The 22,635-nt window shown below is 34.4% G+C and overlaps 1 non-coding gene across 1 annotated transcript; it reads right to left on the reverse strand.

Annotated features, from left to right (window-relative positions):
• Window positions 1-10,535: 10,535 nt before the first annotated feature.
• LOC131822886 (U6 spliceosomal RNA) lies at window positions 10,536-10,642 on the reverse strand. The gene has a single exon (XR_009350368.1). It is a non-coding gene; the product is annotated as a U6 spliceosomal RNA (small nuclear RNA).
• Between the last annotated feature and the right edge of the window lie 11,993 nt (window positions 10,643-22,635).

The raw sequence follows: 22,635 nt of genomic DNA on the forward strand, positions 1-22,635 counted from the left end.
AAATATCTGCCACAATGGAGCATATGATCTAGAGTTTAAAATTAATATTTGAATTACTTACATACCACCACATACATGAATTACATAGTTACCACCACAAATGTAAACAACACTTATAAAATTGAAAAAGAAATAGATGATAATGATGTTAAGGAGAAGACCTTAATATTAAAAGCAATAAAATTGATATGTCTATTAGTAGAAATAAAAAATAGTCATATATTAACTAAAGTAAAATTTAGGGGTCCCTAGGTGACTCAATTGGTTAAGCAGCTGCCTTTGGCTCAGGTCATGATCCCAGGGTCCTGGGATTAAGACCTGCATCGGGCTCACTGCTGGGCAATAAGCCTGTCTCTCAATCTTCCTCTGCCTGCCACTCTGCCAACTTGAGCTCTCTCTCTGTCAAATAAACAAATAAAATCTTAAAAAAAAAAAAGATAAATATAATGTAACACTTACTGAAGATTTGGGGATGGTGATGTCATCAAGATGACAACATAGATACATGGATGGTTCCTTATTTATTGCTAAAGGTATAGTCAAAACCAGATTCTCTAATATTGTAATGGTGATATATAAATCATTTACTAGTCTAGTTTAAAAGTTAAAAAAACAAGCCTATTAAAAATAACTATAACTACAATCATTTGTTATTGAAAGTACAACATAAAAATGATCTAAAATGTAAAAACATCAATAACCTGTTGTTATAGGAGAAGTATAAATTTTCTGTACACTATTGAAGTTCAGTTGTTTTCAACATAAAATGGAATGTTATAACTAATGAATTTTATATAATCTTATTGGTAAATATAAAAAAATATGTAGTAGATACACAAAAGATTTTGATAAAGAAGTTAAAACATACTGCCACAAAATGTCATCAGATTACAAAGAGAACAAGACAGGAAATAAAGAGCAGAGCATCTACAAAAGAGCAAACAATTAACAGAGAAACAAAACAGATAAATACTAGGGAAAGAAAAAAAAATAAAAATAAGGGAGGGGAAGGCAAACCATAATACACTTAACTATAGGTAACAAACTGATTGTTTCTGGAGGGGAGATGGGCAGGGGAATGGGCTAAGTCAGTAATAATTATTAGGAGGTCACTTGTGATGAGCATTGAATGTTATATGTAAATGGTGAATTACTAAATTCTACTCCTGAAACTAATATTACACTATATATTAACTAAAATTTAAATAAATCATGAAATATAAAAAGAATGAAAGGCAATAGTTAAGTCCTTACCTATCAATAATTACTTTAACTGTAAGTGAATGGAATCATCCAGTTGGAAGACATAGAAAGGCTAGAATAGATTAAAAAAAAAAACAAACAAACAAAAAACACAAGATCCAACAATATGTTGTGTATAAAAGAATCACTTTAGCTTTAAGGACACACATGGGCAGAGAGTAAAGGGATGGAAAAAGATATTCCAAGCTAATGATAACAAAAGAAAACAAGGGTAGCAATAAATATAACAGACAAAATAGGGTTTATATAAGCTAAAAATCACCACAGGAGTCAAAGAAGGTCATTATACAATAAGAAAAGTGTCATCAATTCATCAATACAGTAATTGTAAATATCATGTACCTAATATTAAGCCACATAAATATATAAAACAAATATTAACAAAACAAAAAGGAGAAATAAATAGCAATACAATAGTATCTGGGGACAATAATACCCCACTATTACATATGGATAGATCATCCAGACAGAAAATCAATAAGAAAATAATGAATTTAAACACTATGCCTGGACAACTGGGTGGCTCAGTCAGTTAAGCCTTTGTCTTTGGCTCAGGTCGTGATCCAAGGGTCCTGAGATAGAGTCCCAAATTGGGCTCCCTGCTCAGGAGGGGGTCTTCTCACTCTGTCTCTGCCATTTACCCCTTGCTCATTCTCTCTGCCCTGCTCTCTCTCAAATAAACAAACAAGCAAACAAAACAAAACAAACAAACAAACAAAAACTATGTCAAATGAACCTAACATATTTACAGGATATTCCATCCAATAGTATCATAATAAATATTCTACTCAAACACACGTGGAAAATTTTCTAGGATAGATCACATTTTAAAGCACAAAACAAGAGTCCCCCAAAAATCAATAATATAGAAAGCATATCAAGTATATTTCCAGCCAAAATAATATGAAACTAGAAATCAATACAGAAGGAAATTTGGAAAATTTACAAATACACAGACATACACATTTTTAAACAAACAAAAAATCAAAAAAAGAAGACAAAGTGGGAATAAAAATACATCTTGAGGAAAATAAAAAAAATATATACCAAAAAATTATGAGAAGCAGCAAAGCAGTTATAAAAGGAAATTTTATAGGTATAAATGTATATAAAAAAAGATTTCAAATAAAGAACTTAATATAACAGCTCAAAAAAACTACAAAAAGAACAAAGTAAACTTTAAAGTAGCAAAAGGAAGGAAAAAAATAAAAATTAGGGCAGAAATAAATGAAATATAGAATTAAAAAACTAGAAATTTTTTTAAATGGTAAATTAAAATTAGACTTAGTAATGGTAAATTAAAAAAAAAGACAGCTAGACTAACTCAGAAAAAAGAGAGAAGACTCAATAAAATCAGAAATGAAAAAGGACACATTATAACAGATACCACAGAAATATAAAGGATAAAAGACAGTTAAATGCCAGCGAATCAAAAGCCTAGAGGAAATGGACAAATTCCTAGGCACATACAACCTATCAAGACTGAATCATAAGGACATAAAAAATGTGAACAGACCAATAAGGGGTAAGGAGATTGAATCAGTAATAAAAACCTTCTAACAAATAAAAGTCCAGAATCAGATGATTTCCACAGTGAATTCTACCAAACATTTTAAGAAGAAATAATACAAATACTTTTAAAACCCTTCCCAAAAAGTTGAAGAGGTTGAAATACTCTGAGGCACATTTTACAAAGCTCTTTTTTATCTTGATATCAAAACCAGACAGGAGCACTACAAAAAAAACAAAAACAAACAAACAAACAAACAAACAAAAAACAAAGCAGCAACAAAAAGAACTACTGGATAATATCCCTGATAAATAAAAATTTAAAAATTCTCTACAAAATGCTACAAAACTGAATTCACCAGCACATATCAGTAAATGTGATGCATTATATTAATAGAATGATCAATAAAAACTCATATGATCAACTCAATATATGCAGAAAAGGCATTTGACAAAATTCAACACCCTTTCATAATAAAAATACTCACCAAACTGGGCACAGAAAGAATACACATCAACATAATAAAAACCACATATTCCGTGGAAGGATTCAAGAGGGCAGAGAAGTAGCAAGCTGAGACGACATCAGGTAGCAGGAGATCAGCTAAATAGCTTATCTAACCATTGCAAACACTTACAAATCCAATGGGAGATCAAAGAGAAGGAGAGCAACAATTCTAGAAACAGAAAATTGATCACTTTCTGAAAGGTAGAACTGGAAGAAAAGTGAACCCAAAGAATGGGAAGGTAGACCGTGGGGGGAGGGGCCAGCTCCCGGCAAGCGGTGGAGCAACGGAGCACAAAATCAGGACTTTATAAAAGTTTGATCCAATGAGGGATATCACCCCCGAGGCTAAACCAGAGTGAAGCCCAAGTGGGGTCAGCATAGCCCCAGGTCCCTCAGGGTCACAGAAGGACCAGGGGTATCTGAGTGTCACAGAACTCACAGGCATTAGAGTGGGGAAGCCGGCTACAGAAACAAAGCTGAGGAGTGAGCTCTCAACCCAGAGTTACTTTGAACCAGGCATAGGCAGGGTGAGCTTGGAGCAGGGCCAAGAGCCAGGGAGACGGGAGTAATTGAGCTCTTTTTTTCAAGCACGGCCAGAAGCCAGGGAGATGAGAATGACCAAGGACTTTTCTCCAAGTGCAAGTGACAGAGCGCTTTTCTCCAAGCATGGCCAGAGGCCGGGAAGATGGGAGTGATTAAGCACTTTTCTCTGAGGGAGCACTGAGGAGCGGGGCCCTGAGCTCTCCACTCCTTTGGGCCAGATTGTGAGACCGCCATTATCATTCCATCATCCAGAACTCTACAGAAAGCCTTCAGGGAACAAAAGCTCCTGGATTACTTAGCCTTACCCCAGGTAAGGTCAGGACAAATCCATCTTGGGCAAAGACACTTGAGAATCAATACAACAGGCCCCTTCCCCAGAAGACCAACAAGAAACCCAGCCAAGATCAACTTCACTTACTAAGGAGAACAGTGGAATTCCAGAGGAGGAGAAAGCAAAACAAGGAATTCATGGCTTTCTCCCAATGATTCTTTAGTCTTGCAGTTATATTTTTTTTCTTTTTTCTTCTGCTATTTTTTTAACTTTTACCCTTTCCTCTTTTAATGATTTTTTAAACTAGTTTATTATTAAAATACCTTACAAAATAATAATCTATTTTGAACCTTCATTATTATAGTCATATTTTATCCTCCATTGTATCTAACTATATATTTTTTTACACATAGGGTTTTTTCTTCTAAAAAATTTGGGGTATAACTTCTCCTAATAGATCAAAATATACCCTAAATCTAGCTCCAAGATTGTTCTAGTGTCCAGCCTGAACAAATTCTCTCCAGTTTATTTTTCTTTATTGTCCTAACCAACTTGCTCTATCAACTTAGTTTTTAGAAATTAAATCTTTTTTCCTCGTTTTTATAGGTTTATTCCATCCCTTCATTGTGCCTACCCTTATAGGTTTTCATCCTTTAAAATCTTGGGAGGTAGTTTCTTCTAAGAGACCAAAATACTCCCAAAATTAAGTGAGTGACCCTGTTCTAGTCACAAGTCTAGTATATATATATATATATATATATATATATATATATATATATTTTCTTTTTTAATATTTTCCCTTGTTTTCTTTTTTTTAAAACCTTTTTTTTCCCCCTTGAACTTCTTTTTTATCCCCTTTCATTCCCCCACAACTTGGGGTCTCTTCTGATTTGGTTAAAACACATTCTCCTGGGGTCTTACCACCCTTTTAGCATTTTATTTGCTCCTTTATATATTCTTATCTGCTCAAAATGACAAGGTGGAAAAACTCACCACAAGAAAAAGAAAAAGAGGCAGTACCAAAGACTAGGGACCTAATCAAAACAGACATTGGTAATATGACAGAACTAGAGCTCAGAATGACAACTCTCAAGTTTCTAGCTGGGCTTGAAAAAGGCATGGAAGATATTAGAGAAATCCTCTCCTGAGAGATAAAAGCCCTTTCTGGAGAAATAAAAGAACTAAAATCTAACCAAGTTGAAATCAAAAGAGCTATTAATGAGGTGCAATAAAAAATGGAAGCTCTTACTGCTAGGATAAATGAGGCAAAAGAATTAGTGATATAGAAGACCTAATAATGATGGAGAATAAAGAAGCTGAGCAAAAGAGAGACAAATACTGGACCACAAGGAGAGAATTTGAGAGATAAGTGAAACCATATGATGACACAACATTAGAATAATTGGGATCCCAGAAGAAGAAGAAAGAAAGAGGGGAGCAGAAGGTATATTGGAGATAATTTTTGTAGAGAATTTCCTTAATATGGCAAAGGGAACAAACATCAAAATCCAGGAGATGCAAAGAATGACCCCCAAAATCAATAAAAATAGGTCCACACCACGTAAACTGATAGTAAAATTTACAACTGTTAACGACAAAGAGAAAATCCTGAAAGCAGCCTGGGAAAAGAAGTCTGTACTGTACAACAGTAAAAACATTTGATTGGCAGCAGACTTATCCACAGAGACCCGGCAGGCCAGAAAGAACTGGCATGATATATTCAGAGTGTTAAATGAGAAAAACATGCAGCAAGAATACTAAATCCAGCTAGGCTATCACTGAAAATAGAAGGAGAGATTAAAAAGCTACCAGGACAAACAAAAGCTGAAAGAATTTGCAAACACCAAACCAACTCTCCAGGAAATATTGAAAGGGGTCCTCTAAGCAAAGAGAGAGCCTAAAAGTAGTAGATCAGAAAGGAACAGAAACAATATACAGTAACAGTCACATTATAGGCAATAAAATGCCACTAAATTCATATCTCTCAATAGTTACCCTGAATGTAAATGGCCTAAATGCACCAATCAAAAGACACAGGGTATCAGAATGGATAAAAAGCAAAACCCGTCAATATGCTGCCCAAGAAACTCATCATAGACCCGAAGACACCCCCAGATTTAAAGAGAGGGGGTGGAAAGCAATTTACCATGCTAATGGACATCAGAAGAAAGCTGGTGTGTTATTCCTTATATCAGATCAATTAGATTTTAAGCCAAAGACTATAATAAGAGATGAGGAAGGACACTATATCATACTCAAAGGGTCTGTCCAACAAGAAGATTTAACAATTTTAAATATCTATGCCCTTAACATGGGAGCAGCCAACTATATAAACCAATTAATAACAAAATCAAAGAAACACATTGACAATAATAAAATAATAGTAGGGGAATTTAACACTCCCCTCATTGAAATGGACAGATCATCCAGGCAACAGATAAACAAGGAAAAAGGCCTTAAATTACACACTGGACAAGATGGACAAACAACAATTCCAAACAAATTCCATCCCAAAATAACAGAATACACATTCTTCTCTAGTGCACATGGAACATTCTCCAGAATAGACCACATCCTGGGTCATAAATCAGATCTCAACTATTATCAAAAGATTGGGATCATCCCCTGCATATTCTCAGACCACCATGCTCTGAAACTAGAACTCAATCACAAGAGGAAATTTAGAAAGAACACAAATACATGGAGACTAAACAGCATCCTTCTAAAAAATGAATTGGTCAACCAGGAAATTAAAGAAGAATTGAAAAAATTCATGGAAACAAATGCTAATGAAAACAAAAGTGTTCAAAATCTGTGGGATACAGCAAAGGCACTCCTGAGAGGAAAATATAAAGCTCTACAAGCCTTTCTCAAGAAACAAGAAAGATCTCAAATACACAACATAACCCTACACCTAAAGAAGTTGGAGAAAGAACAACAAAGAAAGCCTAAACCCAGCAGGAGAAGAGGAATAATAAAGATCAGAGCAGAAATCAATGAAATATAAACAAAAAAAATTAAAAAAATAAAAACCAACAACAACAAAAAAATAGAACTAATCAATGAAACTAGGAGCTGGTTCTTTGAAAGAATTAATAAGATTGATAAACCCCTTTCCAGACTTATCAAAAAGAAAAGAGAAAGGACCCAAATAAATAAAATCATGAATGAAAGAGGAGAGATCACAACCAACACCAAAGAAATACAAACAATTATAAGAACATACTATGAGCAACTCTACGCCAACAAATTCAACAATTTGGAAGAAATGGATACATTCCTAGAGACATATAAACTACCACAACTGAACCAGGAAGAAATAGAAAACCTGAACAGACCCATAACCAGTACAGAGATTGAAACAGTCATCAAAAATCTCCAAACAAACAAAAGCCCTGGGCTAGATGCCTTCCCAGGGGAATTCTACCAAACATTTAAAGAAGAATTAATTCCTATTCTCCTGAAACTGTTCCAAAAAAATAGAAATGGAAGGAAAACTTCCAAACTCTTTTTTTCTGAGGCCAGCATCACCTTGATCCCAAAACCAGACAAGGATTCCATCAAAAAAGAGAACTACAGACCAATATCCTTGATGAACACAGATGCGGAAATTCTCACCAAAATACTAGCCAATAGGATTCAACAGTACATTAAAAGGATTATTCACCACGACCAAGTGGGATTTATTCCAGGGCTACAAGGTTGGTTCAACATCTGCAAATCAATCAATGTGATACAACACATTAATAAAAGAAAGAACAAGAACCATATGATACTCTCCATAGATGCTGAAAAAGCATTTGACAAAGTGCAGTATCCCTTCCTGATTAAAACTTTTCAAAGTGTAGGGATAGAGGGCACATATTATCAATATTATCAAAGCCATCTATGAAAAACCCACTGCAAATATCATTCTCAATGAAGAAAAACTGAGTACTTTTCTGCTGAGGTCAGGAACACGGCAGGGATATCCGTTATCACCACTGCTATTCAACATCGTACTAAAAGTCCTAGCCTCAGCAATCAGACAACAAAAAGAAACTAAAGGCATCCAAATTTTGCCAAATTGGCAAAAGAGAAATCAAACTATCACTGTTTGCATATGATATGATACTGTATGTGGAAAACTTAAAGGAATCTGCTATAACTTGTATAGGAATTCTGTAAAGTGTCAGGATATAAAATCAATGCACAGAAATTGGTTGCATTTTTTTTATACCAACAAGACAGAAGAAATAGAAATTAAGGAGTGAATCTCACTTACAATTGTACCCAAAACCCTAAGATACCTAGGAATAAACCTAACCAAAGAGACAAAGAATCTATACTTAGAAAACTCTAAAGTACTCATGAAAGAAATTGAAGAAGACACAAAGAAATGGAAAAATGTTCCATGCTCCTGTATTGGAAGAACAAATATTGTGAAAATATCTATGCTACCTAAAGCAATCTACACATTTAATGCAATCCCTATCAAAATCCCATCCATTTTTTTCAAAGAAATGGGACAAATAATCCTAAAATTTTTATGGAACCAGAAAATACCTCGAATAGCCAGAGGAATATTGAAAAAGAAAGCCAAAGTTGTTGGCATCACAATTCCAGACTTCAAGCTCTATTATAAAGTTGTCATCATTAAGATAGTAGGGAACTGTCACAAAAACAGACATAGATCAATGGAACAGAATAGAAAGCCCAGAAATACACCCTCAACTCTATGGTCAACTAATCTTCAACAAAGCAGGAAGGAATGTCCAATGGAAAAAAGACAGCCTCTTCAACAAATAGTGTTGGGAAAATTGAACAGCCACATGCAGAAAAATGAAATTGGACCATTTCCTTACACCATACATGAAAATAGACTGGAAATGGATGAAGAAGCATAATGTGAGAAAGGAATCCATCAAAATCCTTGAGGAGAGAACAGGTAGCAACCTCTTTGACCTCAGCAGCAGCAACTTCTTCCTAGGAACATCGAAAAAGGCAAGGAAAGCAAGGGCAAAAATGAACTATTGGGATTTCATCAGATCAAAAAGCTTTTGCGCAGCAAAGGAAACAGTTAACAAAGCCAAAAGATAACTGTCATTTGCAAATGACATACCAGATAAAGGGCCAGTGTCCAAAATCTATAAAGTGCTTATCAAACTCAACACCCTAAGAACAAATAATCCAATCAAGAAATGGGCAGAGGACGTGAACAGACATTTCTGCAAAGAATACATACAAATGGCCAACAGACACATGAAAAAATACTCCACATCACTCGGCATCAGGGAAGTACAAATCAAAACCAGAATGAGATACTACCTCACACCTTTCAGAATGGCTAAAATGAACAAGTCAGTAAATGACAGATGCTGGCGAGGATGTGGAGAAAGGGGAACCCTCCTACACTGTACATGGGAATGCAAGCTGGGGCAACCACTCTGGAAAACAGCGTGGAGGTTTCTCAAAAAGCTGAAAATAGAACTACCCTATGACCCAGTGATTGTATGACTGGGTATATACCCTAAAGATACAAACGTGGCATTCTGAAGGGGAACATGCACCCGAATGTTTATAGCAGCAATGTCCACAATAGTTAAACTATGGAAAGAACCTAAATGTCCTTCAACAGATGAATCAATAAATAAGATGTGGTATATATGTACAATGTAATACTATGCAGCCATCAAAAGAAACGAAATCCTGCTATTTGTGATGACGTGGATGGAACGAGAGGGTATTATGCTTGGCAAAATAAATCAATCTGAGAAAGACAGCTATCATATGACCTCCCTGATATGATGAAGTGGAGATGCAACATAGGTGGTTTGGGGGGTACGAAAAGAAAAATAAAAGAAGATGGGATTGGGAGGGAGACAAACCATAAAAGACTGAATCTCACAAAACAGACTGAGGGTTGCTGGGGGGAGGTGTGTTGGGAGAGGGTGGTGGGGGTATGGACACTGGGGAGGGTATGTGCTATGGTGAGTGCTGTGAAATGTGTAAACCTGGTGATTCACAGACCTATACCCCTAGGGATAAAAACACATTATATGTTTATAAAATAATTAAAAAAATAATTTAAAAAATCCTTTTTAAAAAAACCACATATTGCAAGCCCAGAGCTAATCTCATATTCAATCAAAAAAGTTTGAAAGTTTTCCCCTTAAAGATCAGAAACAAGACAAGTGTGTCCACTTTCACTACTCTCATTTGACATAGTACTGGATGTCCTATCCTAGCCAGAGAAACAAGGAGCACAAAAAAATAAAAGACTCCAAAAAAAAAAAAAAAAAAAGGAAGAAGCAAAATTTTCTTTTTTTGGATAACATGAACTTACATGTAAAAAAATCCTAAAAACTTCACAAAAAAAATTTGAATAAACAAATTTAGTAAAGCTGTCAAATACAAGATCAATATATAAAAGACAACAATTTTGTTTTGTTTTGTTTTGTTTTAAATACGGAATGCTTCCCAGTTTTTCATGTCATCCTTGTTCAGTGATCACGCTAATCTTCTCTGCATCATTCCAATTTTAGTATATGTGCTGCCAAAGTAAGCACAAGACAGGAGCATTTTAACACTCTAATGATGAACTATCTGAAAAAATAAAGAAAACAATCTAATTCACAATAGCATCAAAAATAATAAAATACTTAGGAAAAGATTTAACTAAGAAGATGAAAGATCTGTAGCCCATAAACTATGACATTGATAAAGAAATTGAAGGAGACACAAATGGAAAGATAGCCCATATTTATGAATGGTAAGAATTAAGCTTGTTAAAATGTCCATACTACCGAAAACCATCTGTAAATTCAATTCCTATCAAAAATCCAATGTTAGGGGCACCTGGGTGGCTCAGTGGGTTAAGCCACTGCCTTCAGCTTGGGTCATGATCCCAGGGTCCTGGGATAGAGCCCCGCATCAGGCTCTCTGCTCAGCAGGGAGCCTGCTCCCTCTTCTCTCTCTGCCTGCCTCTCTGCCTGCTTGTCATCTCTCTCTGTCAAATAAATAAATAAATAATCTTTTTAAAAAATTCAAATATTATTTTTTTACAGAAGTAAGTAAAGAATCTTAAAATTTATATGAGCCCATAAAAGACAACAAATAATCAAAGCAGTTCTGAGAAAGAATGAAGAAGAGAAATTACACTTCTTGATTTGAACTATACTACAAAGCCCTCATGGTCAAAACAATAAAGTATACTGGCATAAAAACAGACCAATAAACAAGTAGAACAGAATTCAGTGTCCAGAAATAAATCCTTTCATACAGTCACCTAATATTTGACAGGGGCCAACATATGTAATGGCTAAAGATAGTCTGTTCAATAAATGATATTTAAAACTGAATAGTCACATAAAACAGTATGAAACTGGAAACTTATATCATTCATAAATCTTAACTTGAAATAGATTAAAGACTTAAATGTGATGCATGAAACTAAATTTGCTAAAGGAAAACATAGGAAAAATTCTCCTTGATATTGGTCTTGCCAATAGTTTTTTGGATACTAATCCAAAAACACAAGCAATAAATAAATAAATAAATAAATAAATAAATGGTATTACATCAAACTAAAGTTTCTGCATTGACAAAAAAAAAAAAAAAAAGAGAGAGAGAGAATGAAAACACAATCCACAGAATGGAAGAAAATACTTACAAATCTTATATCTGAAAGGAGGTTAATAACCAACAGATACAAATAGAAAAAAATATATAATTTAAAAAATAGCAAAAGGATCTCAATAGACCTTTTTTTCAAAAAAGTAATATAAATGACCAACAGGAGCATTAAAAAGGGCTCAACGTAAAAACTCAGGGCAAAGTCATTATGTTGTTGTTGTTGTTGTTTACCTCTGAAAAACACAGCAAGATATTACTACCTATTAGAATATGTACTACCAAAAAATTAAAACTAACAAATTTTGGTAAATATTGGGGAAAATGGGGAACTTATGCACTGTGATAGGGATATAAATTTGTATGGAAAACAGTATGGAGATTATTCATATTATTAAAAGTAAAATTACCATATGATTCAGTAATCCCACTTCTAGGTATATATCTAAAGGAAACAAAGTCACTATTCGAAGACATATCTGCACTCTTATGTTCATTATAAAATTATTAACTCTAAGCAAGTGATGGAAATAACTTCAGTATCCATTAATGGATGAATGAATAAAATAAGTATGGTAAATATATACTATGGAATACTACTTAACCAGGAAAAATTAAGAAATACTGCCATTTACAACAGCATGGATGGATGGATCTTGAAGGTATTATACTAAGTGAAATATTTCAAAGATTTTATATTTTTTTAAATTTATGTATTATGATATCCCTTACATACAGAATCTGAAGAAAAAGCAAACTAATGGAAACTTAGAGTTGAGTTGACAAGGGGTGAACCTGGGGTGGAGTAAGGTGGTCAAAGGGTACAAACTTGCAACTATAATATGAAAAAGTTCTGGGGATCTAATGTACAGCATGATAATCATAGTTAATAATATATACATACTTTTTTATTGTGCTTCCCTTTATTAAACTTTGCATATATCACATTCTTACAAGTTGAAAGTTTATAGCAATCTTGTATAAAATAGGTCTGCTGCCACCATTTTTCTAACAACATTTGTTCATTTTGTGTTTCTCTGTCACATGTTGGTAATTCTTGCAATATTTCAAGTTTTTTCATTATTATTGTATTTGTTATGGTGATCTGTGACCCACTGAAAACTCAGAACTAGTTTAGTTAAGGTATATACATTGTTTTTCTTTAAAGACATAATGCTTTTGAACAGTACAGTATAGTGTTTATTTTTTATATGCACTGGGAAACATAATTTTTTATATGCACTGGGAAACCAAAAAAAAATAATAATTTGACTTAGTTTATTGAGATAATCACTTTATTGAGGTGGTCTGGAACAAAACCCACAAGACCTCTGAAGTTTATCTCTACTGTACTATATACATAAAAGTTGCTAAGAGAGTAGATCTTAAAATTCCTTACGATACATGCATAAAAAACAGTGGCAACTATATGAGATAGTAGATGTATTAACATTTTTATGTAGGTTATATTGCAATACAGATGTATACCGATTTATAAAATTGTACAAAATTTACACAATGTTAAAAGTTTGCAATGTTATAAGAAATCATTTCTTAAATTTACAAATTATAATATGTTGATTATTTTTCAATAAAGCTCGAAAAAACTTTTTGTAGAATTAATCTATTTTTCAAAAAAGGAAGTAAGGAAGTAGAAACTGCAACTAACTCTGAAATAATAGAATATAAAATCCATTTTAGTTATATACGCTGTGACAAAAACTATTACTTTGTTTACAATGAAGGAATACTTATGAAGCATGAAGGATGGCCTATAAATAAGGCTGAAAGAGCTCAGTTTTAAGGTTTAAATTTAAAATCTTCTTTTGAAATACTAAACTGACCACCCAGTTTTCCAAACATAAATGTCTTTACTGCATGAATTTATTTCATACAACTCTATAATCTAGTTTCATAAGAAAGCAGCATGCAAATTTTGGATAAGACAGACTTGCTTAAGTTTCTTTATGTTGAACAGTAAAGGATACTTCCCTAAAAATAAATAGAAGAAAAATCATCATATTTATTATGATTATTATTCATAATAAGATTCATATTGAATTAGGGAATACATATCCTCAGAGGGGGTAAAGTAAAATGAAGTTTATTTTGGTAAATGTGTCTATGAATAGTCAATACAATGCCTCAATATAAATGAATATTACCATTTTGAACAACTTAATTACTATTATTAGAATTATTATAAGTATAAAAATAGCTATCATTTTAGCATGGAATATGAGACTCTCATGCTCCATGCTTCATTACATCCACACAACAACTCTGCATAATAAGTATTATCATCACCATTTCATGGGTGAAAAAACTGAGGCTATCACATTTAGATAACTGGTTTATGATTACATGGCTAGTAAAGATGCATCACACTAATTTAGGCTTTATGATTTCAGAATTGTACTCTTTCTACTGCACATTCTATTACTCTGTAAATACTTGGCTTGTTTTCATTTAGTTCTTTAATTTTATTCATGTGGTGATGGCTTAAAGCTTCATTTAAAGGAAGCTTAAAAAATTCATTTAACCAAAAGCTCCCAAGAATTAAAAATGTCATGGATCTAATGTAGACATGGATATCCTTAGTTAATGGGTAACTATATATTTTCCACTCTAGTGAGATAACAGAGTATTTTTCTAAATTTTAGTCTCTGAGTGTTAAAAAGGACTTTGTTAAAATAGAAATATTTAGACAAAGGTGATCAAAAGTCTAGATCAGGCCACCTTAAGATAAATATTAGGAAACTGAGGAAACAAATGGAGATTTGAACACTGAGCTATGATATAATGAATGGTTTAAAGTATTTAGTAGAGTATAGAAAAGCCCTTTAAAGCCTAGTCTTAGCCTAGCATTGCAGCTTCTGGGATACCTGTCTATCTATCATCTATCTATCTATCATCTATCTACCTATCTATCTAGATATAAATTTGAAAACTTTTTTAACTTAAAGATTTTTTGAAATAGAACATAATCAGCACCATAGAAGATCTGCTTATGATAACAACCTAGCCCCTCCTCCAAGTTAGTTAATATTTAATGTATAAAGTAGTCAGCCAGTGCAAATATACCACTACTGATCTGCCGTTATTAATGAAATAACTATAATCATCTGTTTGCATATCCTGGTGAAAATATTTATTCAGTTCCATGTTGTATTTCTAGGAATGGACCAAATTTTGTTTTTTATTTTTTAAGTTTTCTAAATATTGTCCAACTTACCTCAAATGGTTTTATTATGGGCACTGTCATTCTTTCACATTCTTGCAAGACATTTTTACTGTTGCCCAATATGGTAAGTGTGTAATAGTATGCCATTCTAGGTTTTAATTTATATTTAATTTAATTTAATTTAATAATTCCAGATTCATAATAAAGATAAACAGTTTTTATATATGAGTGGCCGTTTGGATTACCCTTTCTGTAAAGTACATGCTCAAATCTTTTGATATCTTAACATTGTGTCATACTGACTTCTTTAATAGTAGATTTTCTGAATGAACTTTTAGCTGTGTAGGTCTTCTCTATTTTATTTTGAACTTGTTTTCATTTCAAAATCTTTATATTTATTTTTATAATCTGCTTTTATTTTGCTTTGTCTATTATCTATCTATCTATCTATCTATCTATCATTTGCAAGCAAGAGAGAGCGAGCGAGTGAGAGCGCAGGGAGGGATAGAAAAAGAAGGGAAAAGAATCTTAAGCAGGCTCCAGGCTCAGCACAGAGCCCAACTCTGGGCTCTATTTCACAACCCTGACATCATGACCTGAGCCAAAATGAAAGAAGTAAAATAAAATTAAGGTGTTAAAAAAAAAGAAAAAAGAATTGGAGGTTTAATTAAGTGAGCCACCCAGGCACCCCTGTGGTATCTTCAATTAGCTTTCATATCTTTAAAGTTCTAGAGTATCCATTTGGTTCATTTATAAAATCTTTCTCAATATCATTTTTAGTTTCAGTTTTTTGTTCAATTTGCTGCCCCTCTCATTTATTTGAGCAGAGTAATCAAGCCATTTTACAATCTTTATTGATCATTTTAATATCATAGTTAATCCCATTTTGTCTATCAAATCTTGTTAATGGTTTTTCTTAGTGTGCTTTGTTACAGTTTGCTATGTTCAAGACATTATATTTGAAACTCTTATTGAGTAGGGATAATTAAGAGCTATAATAATGGTATGGTCCTCCTTGGCAGGATTTTCTCTTATATCTGAGACTCTACAAGACAATCATACTCCAAATTCAGTGATTGACTTTCTCAGTTTACACAGAAGGCAAGGTAGGCTATAGTCTTATTTCTGCTTCTCCTTGTGCTTTGGGGATCTCAACTTAAATTTGGGTTGTACCAAAGTCTTCAAATTTGATTGCTGCTGGATTTTGAATTTTGTTTCTCTAGTATCAAGAGTCTATTAAAAACACAGCTCAGTGTGTTTTAGCAGTTTCAGATGCTCTCATAGCTAAAATGGCTTCAGGACATATATCTCTAGGCTCTCATTGTATTTCGTATTTTGGCCCAGTAATCCCTCACTTATTTTTATAATCATTCTGATATTTTTAACTTTAAAAGCTATTTTGTCTGGATTTTTAGTTGTCCTTAAATAGGAGTTTTTAGATCACCATTACTAATAGCAACAACAAATATACATGAAAATATCTGCAGTAGTTTATCACATCTTTATGTCTTTGAACTTCCATAAACTGAGGCATCCTTCTCTAATCACTTAGGCAAACTCCAATTTACCCTTTAAAACAACACAAGAATTGCTTCATTTAAGAACATGTTCAGGGATGACTCTTCCCCACTGTTCTTACCAACATTCCCACACACTCTTTGCTACCCACACCTTGTTTATGATCTTTCATTAGGTATATCAGCATCACTAGAATTTTGCTCTATTGTATTTTTGTCCTTTAGAGCTTTAATTAAATATTAATTCCATAGAAAGTCTGTCCCTTTTCTTTCAAACCTGGATTAGTTATTTCTTCTCATTCTTTGTCAGAAGTTACTTTATTTTTTTTTTAATTTTTTATTTTTTATAAACATATATTTTTATCCCCAGGGGTACAGGTCTGTGAATCACCAGGTTTACACACTTCACAGCACTCACCAAATCACATACCCTCCCCAATGTCCATAATCCCACCCCCTTCTCCCAAACCCCCTCCCCCGGCAACCCTCAGTTTGTTTTGTGAGATTAAGAGTCACTTATGGTTTGTCTCCCTCCCAATCCCATCTTGTTTCATTTATTCTTCTTCTACCCACTTAAGCCTCCATGTTGTATCACCACTTCCTCATATCAGGGAGATCATATGATAGTTGTCTTTCTCTGCTTGACTTATTTCGCTAAGCATGATACGCTCTAGTTCCATCCATGTTGTTGCAAATGGCAAGATTTCATTTCTTTTGATGGCTGCATAGTATTCCATTGTGTATATATACCACATCTTCTTGATCCATTCATCTGTTGATGGACATCTAGGTTCTTTCCATAGTTTGGCTATTGTGGACATTGCTGCTATAAACATTCGGGTGCATGTGCCCCTTTGGATCACTACATTTGTATCTTTAGGGTAAATACCCAATAGTGCAATTGCTGGGTCATAGGGCAGTTCTATTTTCAACATTTTGAGGAACCTCCATGCTGTTTTCCAGAGTGGCTGCACCAGCTTGCATTCCCACCAACAGTGTAGGAGGGTTCCCCTTTCTCCGCATCCTCGCCAGCATCTGTCATTTCCTGACTTGTTGATTTTAGCCATTCTGACTGGTGTGAGGTGATATCTCATTGTGGTTTTGATTTGTATTTCCCTGATGCCGAGTGATATGGAGCACTTTTTCATGTGTCTGTTCGCCATCTGGATGTCTTCTTTGCAGAAATGTCTGTTCATGTCCTCTGCCCATTTCTTGATTGGATTATTTGTTCTTTGGGTGTTGAGTTTGCTAAGTTCTTTATAGATTCTGGACACTAGTCCTTTATCTGATATGTCATTTGCAAATATCTTCTCCCATTCTGTCAGTTGTCTTTTGATTTTGTTAACTGTTTCCTTTGCTGTGCAAAAGCTTTTGATCTTGATGAAATCCCAGAAGTTCATTTTTTCCCTTGCTTCCCTTGCCTTTTGCGTTGTTCCTAGGAAGATGTTGCTGCGGCAGAGGTCGAAGAGGTTGCTGCCCGTGTTCTCCTCAAGGATTTTGATGGATTCCTTTCGTACATTGAGGTCCTTCATCCATTTTTAGTCTATTTTTGTGTGTGGTGTAAGGGAATGGTCCAATTTCATTTTTCTGCATGTGGCTGTCCAATTTTCCCAGCACCATTTATTGAAAAGGCTGTCTTTTTTCCATTGGACATTCTTTCCTGCTTTGTCGAAGATTAGTTGACCATCGATTTGAGGGTCTATTTCTGGGCTCTCTATTCTGTTCCATTGATCTATGTGTCTGTTTTTGTGCCAGTACCATGCTGTCTTGATGATGACAGCTTTGTAATAGAGCCTGAAGTCCGGAATTGTGATGCCACCAACGTTGGCTTTCTTTTTCAATATCCCTTTGGCTATTCGAGGTCTTTTCTGGTTCCATATAAATTTTAGCATTATTTGTTCCATTTCTTTGAAAAAGATGGATGGTACTTTGATAGGAATTGCATTAAATGTGTAGATTGCTTTAGGTAGCATAGACATTTTCACAATATTTATTCTTCCAATCCAGGAGCATGGAACATTTTTCCATTTCTTTGTGTCTTCCTCAATTTCTTTCATGAGTACTTTATAGTTTTCTGAGTATAGATTCTTAGCCTCTTTGGTTAGGTTTATTCCTAGGTATCTTATGGTTTTGGATGCAATTGTAAATGGGATTGACTCCTTAATATCTCTTTCTTCTGTCTTGCTGTTGGTGTAGAGAAATGCAACTGATTTCTGTGCATTGATTTTATATCCTGACACTTTACTGAATTCCTGTATAAGTTCTAGCAGTTTTGGAGTGGAGTCTTTTGGGTTTTCCACATATAGTATCATATCATCTGCGAAGAGTGATAATTTGACTTCTTCTTTGCCGATTTGGATGCCTTTAATTTCCTTTTGTTGTCTGATTGCTGAGGCTAGGACCTCTAGTACGATGTTGAATAGCAGTGGTGATAATGGACATCCCTGCCGTGTTCCTGACCTTAGCGGAAAAGCTTTCAGTTTTTCTCCATTGAGAATGATATTTGCGGTGGGTTTTTCATAGATGGCTTTGATGATATTGAGGTATGTGCCCTCTATCCCTACACTTTGAAGAGTTTTGATCAGGAAGGGATGTTGTACTTTGTCAAATGCTTTTTCAGCATCTATTGAGAGTATCATATGTTTCTTGTTCTTTCTTTTATTGATGTGTTGTATCACATTGACTGATTTGCGGATGTTGAACCAACCTTGCAGCCCTGGAATAAATCCCACTTGGTCGTGGTGAATAATCCTTTTAATGTACTGTTGAATCCTATTGGCTAGTATTTTGTTGAGTATTTTCGCATCTGTGTTCATCAAGGATATCGGTCTATAGCTCTCTTTTTTGGTGGGATCCTTGTCTGGTTTTGGGATCAAGGTGATGCTGGCCTCATAAAATGAGTTTGGAAGTTTTCCTTCCATTTCTATTTTTTGGAACAGTTTCAGGAGAATAGGAATTAGTTCTTCTTTAAATGTTTGGTAGAATTCCCCCGGGAAGCCGTCTGGCCCTGGGCTTTTGTTTGTTTGGAGATTTTTAATGACTGTTTCAATCTCCTTACTGGTTATGGGTCTGTTCAGGCTTTCTATTTCTTCCTGGCTCAGTTGTGGTAGTTTATATGTTTCTAGGAATGCATCCATTTCTGCCAGATTGTCAAATTTATTGCCGTAGAGTTGCTCATAGTATGTTCTTATAATAGTTTGTATTTCTTTGGTGTTAGTTGTGATCTCTCCTCTTTCATTCATGATTTTATTTATTTATAAATTCTTTTCTTTTTTTTTTTCTTTTCTTTCTTTCTTTTTTTTTTTTTTTTCTGTCTTCCTTTTTGAACCTCTTTTTATCCCCTTTCTCCCCACTCACGATTTTGGATCTCTTCTAATTTGGTTAAAGCATATTTTCCTGGGGTTGTTGCCACCCTTTTAGTATTTTACTTGCCCCTTCATTTACTCTTATCTGGACAAAATGACAAGACGTAAAAATTCAACACAAAAAAAAGAACAAGAGGCAGTACCGAAGGCTAGGGACCTAATCAATACAGACATCGGTAATATGTCAGATCTAGAGTTCAGAATGACAATTCTCAAGGTTCTAGCCGGGCTCGAAAAAGGCATGGAAGATATTAGAGAAACCCTCTCGAGAGATATAAAAGCCCTCTCTGGAGAAATAAAAGAACTAAAATCTAACCAAGGTGAAATCAAAAAAGCTATTAATGAGGTGCAATCAAAAATGGAGGCTCTAACTGCTAGGATAAATGAGGCAGAAGAAAGAATTAGTGATATAGAAGACCAAATGACAGAGAATAAAGAAGCTGAGCAAAAGAGGGACAAACAGCTACTGGACCACGAGGGGAGAATTCAAGAGATAAGTGACACCATAAGACGAAACAACATTAGAATAATTGGGATTCCAGAAGAAGAAGAAAGTGAGAGGGGAGCAGAAGGTATACTGGAGAGAATTATTGGGGAAAATTTCCCCAATATGGCAAAGGGAACGAGCATCAAAATTCAGGAGGTTCAGAGAACGCCCCTCAAAATCAATAAGAATAGGCCCACACCCCGTCACCTAATAGTAAAATTTACAAGTCTCAATGACAAAGAGAAAATCCTGAAAGCAGCCCGGGAAAAGAAGTCTGTAACATACAATGGTAAAAATATTAGATTGGCAGCTGACTTATCCACAGAGACCTGGCAGGCCAGAAAGAGCTGGCATGATATTTTCAGAGCACTAAACGAGAAAAACATGCAGCCAAGAATACTATATCCAGCTAGGCTATCATTGAAAATAGAAGGAGAGATTAAAAGCTTCCAGGACAAACAACAACTGAAAGAATTTGCAAATACCAAACCAGCTCTACAGGAAATATTGAAAGGGGTCCTCTAAACAGAAGTTACTTTATTAGAGAAACTTACAGCTGTATTGTGACTTTGGAGCCTTTACAGTTTTTTGACTGGAAAAATCACCCATCCCTGAGATCTTTACGCAGCTTCATAGCTGATATTATTCAGAAATCTGTTCAAAACAGACCTTTTCAGGGAGGCCTTTTCAGACCACTCAGTTAAAAAACCTCTTCTCAATCACTGCTCTTTTTAAAATGGGCTTATTTAGTTCAAATATGCATCACTATTAAAGAAAAACCAGTACGATTTCTTTTTTAAGTTGGCTTACCTATTATCTATCTCTCCCATTAAAATCATTCCTCTGGGCTGGGGTTTTGTTGTGCTCATCTTAGGCCAGGCACTCAATAAATTGTCTCTGAATGATTGAATTGTTTGACTCCCTTGCTAGATTCTCAACTTCATGAGGCCAAGGATTGTTCTATTCAGTCCTTCTTTATCCTCAATGTCTGTTATATTGCAGTCACTTACGTGACTAATGGGAAAAATCACAGAAAGAAAGAGTTAAAATTACATAAAAACCCTGTAGGTTCAATAACACAAAGCTTTCTAAAATTATTTAGCCCAGGAATTGAATACTGGCTGCACTTTTGATTATTTTTTAAATGATATTGAATTTAATTTAAATGGAAATACTTGAATGGTAGAATAATTAAAAAATTATAAAAGCAACTTGTTCCTTAAAGTAAGAATTATATAAGGCATCTCTTCTAGAAGCAAAATTTTCAAATGTCAAACATCTGAAAGCATAGAAGGAGAAGTAAGAGTGTGAATTGTACTTCAATGCTCTTTTCTTTATATTCAGCAAACAGCTTCATTCACACCTTTCCAATTTTTTCAACTCTTTTGACAAAGCCTTCAGAGGAGTTACTGCTGATGACAACCATTACAGCCTAACAGGAGAAATTTTATAAAGAAAAATAATAGCATGTTTTTCCCAAATTGTTAAGGATATGGTGAAACTCTGTCGGATTCAAAGGAGGAATGTGCAATTCCACATATATAATTATATAATAATAACTTATTTTAATAGTGGCTTTGCAATTTTTCAGATATATCCACTTACTGAAACCACTAACAAATAAACAAAAACAAATTAACAGGGGTTCGAGACAGGAATTATCTAATCTAAAAATAGCACATGTTCACAGAATACACAACACATATCTCAAGTACTACTATAGGTTTCAAGTAATAGTCAAAACAATAGTAAAAATGATTCAGACCCTACCAGTCAAATCATAAATGGGACCTTAACTGTAAATCCTTATCTTTAGATCAAAGCAGGTAAATGGGTGCTGAAGATACGTTATAGAACTAATATGTTGTAGAACTCCTCTGAAATGAGTCATTTATTCCATCACTTTTTCTGCACAGCTGCCTGACCCATGTTTTGGTTCCTGGAAATAGCTGCTACCCTGTCATACTTCTTAAAAGCACATATATTGATAACTCTACTCATTCCTCCATTTCTCTGTGACTGTCACTGTGTTAAAATGTGGAGTCAGCTGACTCGCTTGTGGTGGTAACTTGTAGAAATAATAAAGTAGATGAGTTTGCAAAGTATTTTGTTCTTTCTAAAAATGCAAAAACCAAATTACGTTGAAATCATAAAAGGTGTTTCAGGGAGAGCTGTAGGATGTGGTTTCTTCTGTAATACACAGATATTAGCTCCGACACATATTTAAACTCTCCTCTAGGAGCAACCTTAGTGGTAAAGCAAGAAGATAAACAGATATATACACACCCTGGCACAAAATTATCACTTATGTTTGGCTTCCTAGTCTTCTCGTGTTACTTATTTATCTTAACTTCTCTCTGAAATCAGGGAACACGGA

Source organism: Mustela lutreola, chromosome 1, assembly GCF_030435805.1.
Source record: "Mustela lutreola isolate mMusLut2 chromosome 1, mMusLut2.pri, whole genome shotgun sequence".
Taxonomy (NCBI): domain Eukaryota; kingdom Metazoa; phylum Chordata; class Mammalia; order Carnivora; family Mustelidae; genus Mustela; species Mustela lutreola.